The following is a 7,868-nucleotide window of genomic DNA, read 5'->3' on the forward strand; positions in this document are numbered from 1 at the left end:
TGTGAAACGGAAAGTGGGTGAGATAAAGATACCTGATGTAATTTGCTCCATAATCTCCTGTTTTCCCCTCCTTCTCCTATGTTTTTATAATGAAGGTCTAAAGATTTTTTAAAACCCTTTCCCCTGGCATTTCTTCAGTGCAGTAGAAGAAGGGTGTTAGGTCACAAACCACCATGTCCAATGCAGTCATGAGTAATGTTTCTATTTTAAACCACAGCTATAAACAACATGCATATTTTCTTACAGTGAAAACAAATAGACCAAGTTGCTGAGAAGCCATTAGCTATCAATAAACAGTGAGCGGCAATTTTTTTTTTTTTTTTTTTTTTTTTTTTTTTTTTTTTTACTTTTAGCTGGAAGCTGGAAGAATATTTGTTTTTTCCCTGGAAAGCCATTGGGAGATACCTGCTATCATTTCATCAATCAATCCTCAAACCAATAAGAACCTGTTCCACATCTAACATGATATTTGTCTGTTTGTTTTGTCTACCAAAGTAATTTAGTTGGAAAAAAGCAATATCTAAAAAATCAAGGAAGTATTTCTCACTGCATTTCACCAACGGAATTAGCACTCACAGGATATTAGCAAAATTATTCTTTATTCTGGTTTAATTTGGATGGCATTGTTTGAAAATAATTGGAAAACTAGTTGTCAAACTTTTTACGTCTTTTTAATATTTATCAGGGTACGTCAATTTCTGTAATAACTGATTGACTCCTGTCTGAGGTTGTCAGATTGTCTGTGTGATTTTTGTGTTCACTTGATTACACAACAGATATAACAAGTCTCTGATGTGATACTAGAATTTTAGTTCTGAGAACATAATTCAGAAAACAATCTAGCTTAAGAAGGGTTTAAAATAGATGTTTGAATCCAAACATACAAAACCATTGCTAGAGAAACATTTTTGCCTCAAAACCATATAGTTTCTAAGATACAGCCCTTTTGGACAACTTTTGTGACAACTAGCCCCGGTCACCCCAATATGTATATCCCATAAGTGTGGAGGATATTTGCTTACAAAGATACGACCAGACTTTTCTTCATTTGCTTCTGCTGTTCTGAACCAGTCGGGGAAACTAGTCAGCATTTCTAGTTTATTTAAAAAAAACACAGACACACACATTTAATAACTGTTAATTATCACAATGAAGCTATGCGAGAGTCGTAAAAACATGAATTAGAGTAGCATCAGCTGCATACTTTGTTAATTTAAGGGTTGTCAAGGCAGTAGTGAAAAGAGTGCTAAAATCTTTTTTTCTCCTTTATTTTTACCCTGCATTCGAAATTCCAGGCTGGAAAATCTGAACATAATCCGAAAACATGAAAAGGAAATGAGTGTGAAAGTGAGACGGTGAATAAACAGGCTTATTATATTTCCATAGGGTTCTACATTGCTTGCTGTGTGGAGCAACTGGGTCCAGGCCACATATGTCAGGAATAATTAAGGCTCCGTCTCTCAGTCCACTGCGTCTGTCTACCCTTCTGTAACAGAGCTGATAAAGCCATGCCTCTTATGGTGTCCCTGATCATGACCTTTGGCCCATACCTGACCCCTACCTCCACATGCTACTATCAGCTATTCAATATCTAGCCTAGCCTGTGACTTCTGTTGGTCTCTGACCTTAGCTGGCACACAACCCTGATAAGCATCACTATTATGACAGCTTGATTATATAGATACAACAATACTTAGTACAACATTTATGCATACTGATGGTAAGAAATGCATCGTCTCGGAATAACCTGACTCTACCTTGATATACTCAATTATATGGGTCACTATATAATTTAAAACAGACATTTAAAAAAAATATATATATATATGTATATATATATTTATATATTTATATATTATATATATATATATTATAAATAATAGATATTATTTATATTATATATATATTATAAATATATATATTTATATATATATATATATATATATATATATATATATATTTAACCATTTTCAAGTTTTTATTTTTATTCATGTGGTGTAACCATCAAATAAGAAAAATATTTTCCTTGCATACATGTGAATGTAAACATTATAGGTGCATTGCATTTCCGGTTATGAATAATTATAGAGTAAAAAAAAAAATCTCATGTTCACCAAGGCTGAATTTATTTGATTAAAATACAATAAAAAGTAGTAATATTGTGAAATATTACTATTTAAAATGTAATTTACTACTGTGATGACAAAGCTGAATTTTCAGCATCATTACTCCAGTCTTCAGTGTCACATGATCCTTCAGAAATTATACTAACATGCTGATATGCTGCTTATTAATAATGGTTCTTATTATTATGTTGCTGCCTAATAACTTTGTGGAAATCCTGCTACTTTTTTACGATTCTTTGACGAAAGAATCCTACGATTTATTTGAAATAGATTTTTTGTCTCATTATAAATGTCTTTACTGTCACTTTTGAGCAATTTAATGCAAATAAAAGTATTCATTAAAACCCAAACCTTTTGAATAATATTGTATCACGGTTTAGATAAAAACAGTAAGCAGCAAACATTTTTCAACATTGATAATAATAACGGTCCTTGAGCAGCAAATGAACAGAAAACAGTTTGTTACAATTGTAACAGTACAGTATTTCAAATTATTCATGTTTTTACTGTTATTACTGTATTATTTATCAAATAAATGCAGCCTTGGTGAACATGAGACTTTTTTCAAGAACATTAAAAAAATCTTAATTGTTCCAAATCTTTGACCCATAGTGTATATAAGTATTTTTAAACTAATATCAAATTCATAAATATCATTTTTTTTTGGGTACTCAAACCTCATGACAGTTTACAACCTGTCATAAAAAGGTCAATTATTCTGATTTTTTAGGAGATTTATGGACAGTCATTGACTTGACCTTTTCTTTTCAAGAATTTTAAATAGGGATTTTTTGTTTATTATAATACCCTAAATTGATTCATCAAGACATTTAAATTCACTTTATGAAGATAATTCAAGACAAAAAACCACTGTCATCAACCCGGTTGTCACAGTTGCGACAATACGAAACGTTAAGTGGACCTGTTTTTCACTACGCACTGATGTCAGAAGACTGAGGCTTGTAACAGCCTCAGCACTGGCAAATATTTTGCTTATAAGAAACACGCTGAAACATCATGTAGATGATGGGATCTCGTCAACAGTACATTGCTGTGCCCGCTCATTCCATGCAACCCGTCAACGAGGTTATTGCATCACTGAGTCCTGGAAGACCCATCAGCCTCCTGGCTCTGGGAATAGTGGGGGCTTCCCTCTCACTGGCAACAAGCAACCTGATCAGCAGGCATTATCACCTCATAATTACAGTCCTTTTGGACATATTAGCGTAGGCGCTGTGATCCAGTTTCTACGTGGAACCCAATTCCTCAACACATTCCCCACCTCTCCAGTTTTTTTACAGATGCCTTCTCAACAAACAAGCCTTGTATAAAAATATCCCCCGGCAGTAATGGTTCTCCGATGCGGTTGGCCAGAGCGTCAGGCATGTGATGTGATGCGGCCAATGGGGAAGATGGGGTGAAGCGTGTTTGGTTACCTGAGTGGGGCATGATGATTTTGCATGGCCATGGTATTTATATCAGCAGTGAAAGTGTCATGGCGAGAAGGTCAGAGGCTTGAGTAAACACATGGGTCTGCCGTATCAGAGAGAAATCTGCTTGTTAAATGTGCAAGGCCTGTGTGAACACATTTACACAGAGCACATATGCTCCTAGCGCTTGTGGTTTTCTCATATCAGGAGGCCTGTCTGACTCGATGAGATCACTCAAAGAGAAATCGAGAGTTACATTTCCCCACTTCTTTATAGCACAATTTATGTCGATTGAAATTGAGTGGAACCAAAATCAAATGTACTGAGTCTGACTGAGGTGATAAAGTGCATATTTCCCCAGTGTAGTAATATGGTAGAGTTTCTTTCACACTTTCTCACACACATACACACTTGTCTAACAAGTCACACATGCAAATATCTGACCTGCAGAGCGAGGATAGAATAAAAGCCATGAGAAATAGCAGGTTATCATCGTGCTCTCTATGGGGTTCGCATTTACTTTCTGTGTGCTTCCCTTGCGTATCAGTTTCAAATGACAACACTGGTGTAATTGCACCATTCCAATGTGTGATAGATGAAACCCTTATGTCTTCCCCCGGTTATATGATGAGAAGAAAGAAAAAGCTGTGTTTATTTTCTCCAGGCAGCTTCTTGCTGTCTCAAATGGAAACTATTACCTAAAGCTGTGTTGGGCCAAACAAATATCTATTAAAGCGGAATAATAAAACAAACTTACGTAGGCTGATGTGAACACCTTAAACACTAGTTTTGAACTCTAGATTTATGCCATGTTGGACTCAAAAAAAGACTTTTGCTTCCAAAGCTGAGAAAGCATGAATCTCTGCAGTGTGTGAACAATCGCCTCCTTTTAAAACTAATTGCCACAATCTATATCCAAAAGCAGGAGATTTATTAATGTTATTACCTATATTTTCAGGCATAAATTATGAGTGGGTTTTCAAGCTTTAACGAGTTAAGCGTTTCAAGTTTCCTCGCCCTCCTCTCATATCATTCCATAGATGGCTTTCATATTTGTCGAGTTAAACGCGTCAATCCTCATTCAAGCTCTTGGACTCAAAGCAACTGTGGGCCTCCAGGACACCTGTGTTGACCGTATCAAATGTGCCACTCAGTCTGTCTAATACACATACTGTACACATATGCACACTCACTTACTAAGACAAGCTTGTATGTATGTATGTGACTGAACTCTCTCTATACATGTAGTTCAGTCACATTCACTTTTTCTTAGTCAGCTTTTATTTATTTATTTGAATTCTCCGCTTTTTTTTTATTATTATTATTTTTTTTTTACCAGTTTGTCATAGTTTGCTTTGTGGTTGTATTGAGTTGCAGGTCTCTTGCCAGATTAACCACAGGCATAGTTCATTACATGAACTATAAACATATTTCAACATTTGACAAAATAATTATTTTGATGTTAGGGTTTGTGAAACATTTAGCATGAAAACAGTGTTTTGATATTTTGTAAATGAACGCACAGACGTTTTTCCTTGCAGGATAATCAAAATGCATATGGATTATCCTAAATCAATTGTAAGTGGGTCTCTGTTTCAGTTTGCAAAAATAAATTTTGGTTTTATTTTATTTGAGGACTTGAAAACAGACTAGTGCCTTAGTAGCTTAAAGAGTAGAATGCTATATCAGATGACATGCACCCCACTGGTGATGTGAATTGTTCTGTTAGTGTTTTGGTAGGTACCCACCTTTTGTAACCAGTCAAGAGTTTGTTAATGACTCTTCCTTCACTCAGGCAAAATTTGATGGTGCTAGTCTGTATATTTAGCAATTATACTGTAACGGATCTTTATTTGTGGTGGTAAAATATACCATTTAACATGTGCTTTGTAAAGTGTGCTAGAATTCTAACTCCTGAAGGAAAAAGCTTTCAAATCCAGTGAAATGATTTTTCTTAGAGGTGGACAAATAAAGCTGTCTCCAGCCCACAGTAAAAGCTCCCGTTAAAGATTGCGACTAACTCATCTTAATGGAGTGTTATTTTTCTGTTCCGTCTCTCTTGGTAACATCATAACATTTTCCTTTTCCTCCCACAAATGTGAGCCCTGCCGTTGACATGGTATTAGTCAAGGCTCGCTGTCAGAGTCTAGCTGTGCAAATTCAGACGCAGGTCTTCGGCACCTGTCAATCAACGCTGCAGCAATGTCCCGTCCCAGTCCAGCCACAACAGTACGTGCACACCATCTCTGCAGCTGCTTTGGCCTCTTCCACCTCACCAACCCCACCCTTCGCAAATGCTCGCTTTTTATTAGCAAAATAAGCACATTCAGCCAGTTCGCTGATATCTCTGTTACCTCAGAACAGCTGAAGTCAGGTGATAAGTTCATGTTAATGTGAAGTTTGAAGTTCATCTGTGGGATACGAAAGCGCTAAAGCTATTTTTGTTTTTTCTTTCAGTGCTGAGTAAGTGGACACAGGAGTATAATCGCTCCATAAGGCGGTATATATATTATGCCGACCTGCGTATTCCACATTGTGTAGTTGCTCCCCCGTCGCCCACCTCTGGGTTGCAAATGTTCTTTTACTACTTAAATAGTTCCATCTCCTCCCAAAAAACATCCCATATGGTCCCCCCATTGTTTCGACTGCCCTACTCCCTGGTGTCATGCCTTGTCACTGTTATTATAGGCTTACACTCACAAGACGCTGTGATTTGTTGTACTCCTCTGGCTTTGAAGATCTAAAGATTTGTGCAGCGTGAGATGAAGATGAAGTCGACAGCCGTGGCCTTTCCCTGAAGCTCGTACGGCCGCACACATAAACACACGACGGAGCATGACTATACACAAACTCTGACAACCCCGAGTCAAGAGGCGTGGGTCAAGTTACGATTTCCCCTTTGTGTCTTTAAAAATCCGCAGATGACAATTACGGCAGATTTGATTAACTGAGAGGGCGGCGCAGATAGTCCGGCTTTTTTACTAAGGGCCGGCAGCTCTGGTTTCACTAGCTGTCATTTATACGGCCAGAGAAAGGCAGGGGGAGTCCCTTTACTGCTGAGCTGGGGCCTGGGCCCAGACTTCAAACACTACTCTCCATAGCTCTTCACTTTTATAATGCGCAGGGAATGAGAGAACGTGCATACACAGCACTTGAAAAGCTACATTAGGGGAGTTTTGAGGGATAGTTTCTGAACTACTGAAGCACTCGTGCTTTACTTGAACCATTCTAAGTGTCATTTCTTAAAACCTGTCCATGTGACAGCTTTCGTCTCTGTCGTAATCCAGTATAGTATAGATGTTTTTTCTTTGTTTCTCTTTCTTTTTTTTCGACAGTCTCCGAGTTCCGCAAACAAACAGCAGCTGCCTTTTACAGTTTCTCCTGAACCAAAACAACGAGCTAATGCTGCTTTCACGTCGCATGTTGTCACCGTAATTACGAGATGTAAACTTGCGACGTTCTACCTGGAGATGTTCACGTCCTCAAACTCGGATATCAACGCCCAAATAAATCTACAGCAGCACAACTAGAGAACAACTAAGTTGTTTACATTTATTATTATTGTAATGTTATGTGCTTTGAGACACGAGGTAATTTAACGCTGTCATGTTTTAGAGGAGGCATGGCTTTGGAGACACTCTGAAGGGAGGGTGGGATCTTGTGCTTTCAACGCTAGCTTACTATTGCTAGCCTCTCTGAAATTGCCAACTCTACCTTTAAGATCAAATGATTTCCGTACTTCCCTCTAATCAGCAAACAGCAAATCCAATCTCTTCTTAAAGCCCCTTTTCTCCTCTCTCTAAACCAAAACCCCCTTTTGCCAGACCGTCTGTGACAAAGGCGGCCTGTAGTCGCTTGCGTTCGGTCACGAATGGTTTGGGCCCACTTGTTTTTACAAGCACCCCGTGTCAATGGTCTAGTTTATTGAGACAGGTCTCCCCTTGGCCTGTGAGGCGCTCAGCCGATGGACGGCACGGATGAGTTACCCTTGTGTATAAATAGCTTCCTTCATTAAATCAGTTGTTCTCTTAATTGAACTTAAATAAAGAATGACTTATGCCGGCCAGCTGGTTTTAATAGAGCAGACCGGCTTGTGGTGTATAAGAGGAGCATTATTTCTGTGCACCGGGCCAATTGCAGGGTGTACTGGGTGTTATCAACATAGAAGGTGAAAACAGCAGAGGCCACCAGCCAGCCTAATGCATTCTGAGGTTTCATTGGTTTATTTTCCTAACAATGAAATAAATGGTTTGGTAATTAAATATTCGCCACTGGCTTTAGACCTAATGGGAATCTGTGACAAGTGTTAATG

Source organism: Scardinius erythrophthalmus (assembly GCF_964197995.2).
Source record: "Scardinius erythrophthalmus genome assembly, chromosome: 21".
Classification (NCBI taxonomy): Eukaryota; Metazoa; Chordata; class Actinopteri; order Cypriniformes; family Leuciscidae; genus Scardinius; species Scardinius erythrophthalmus.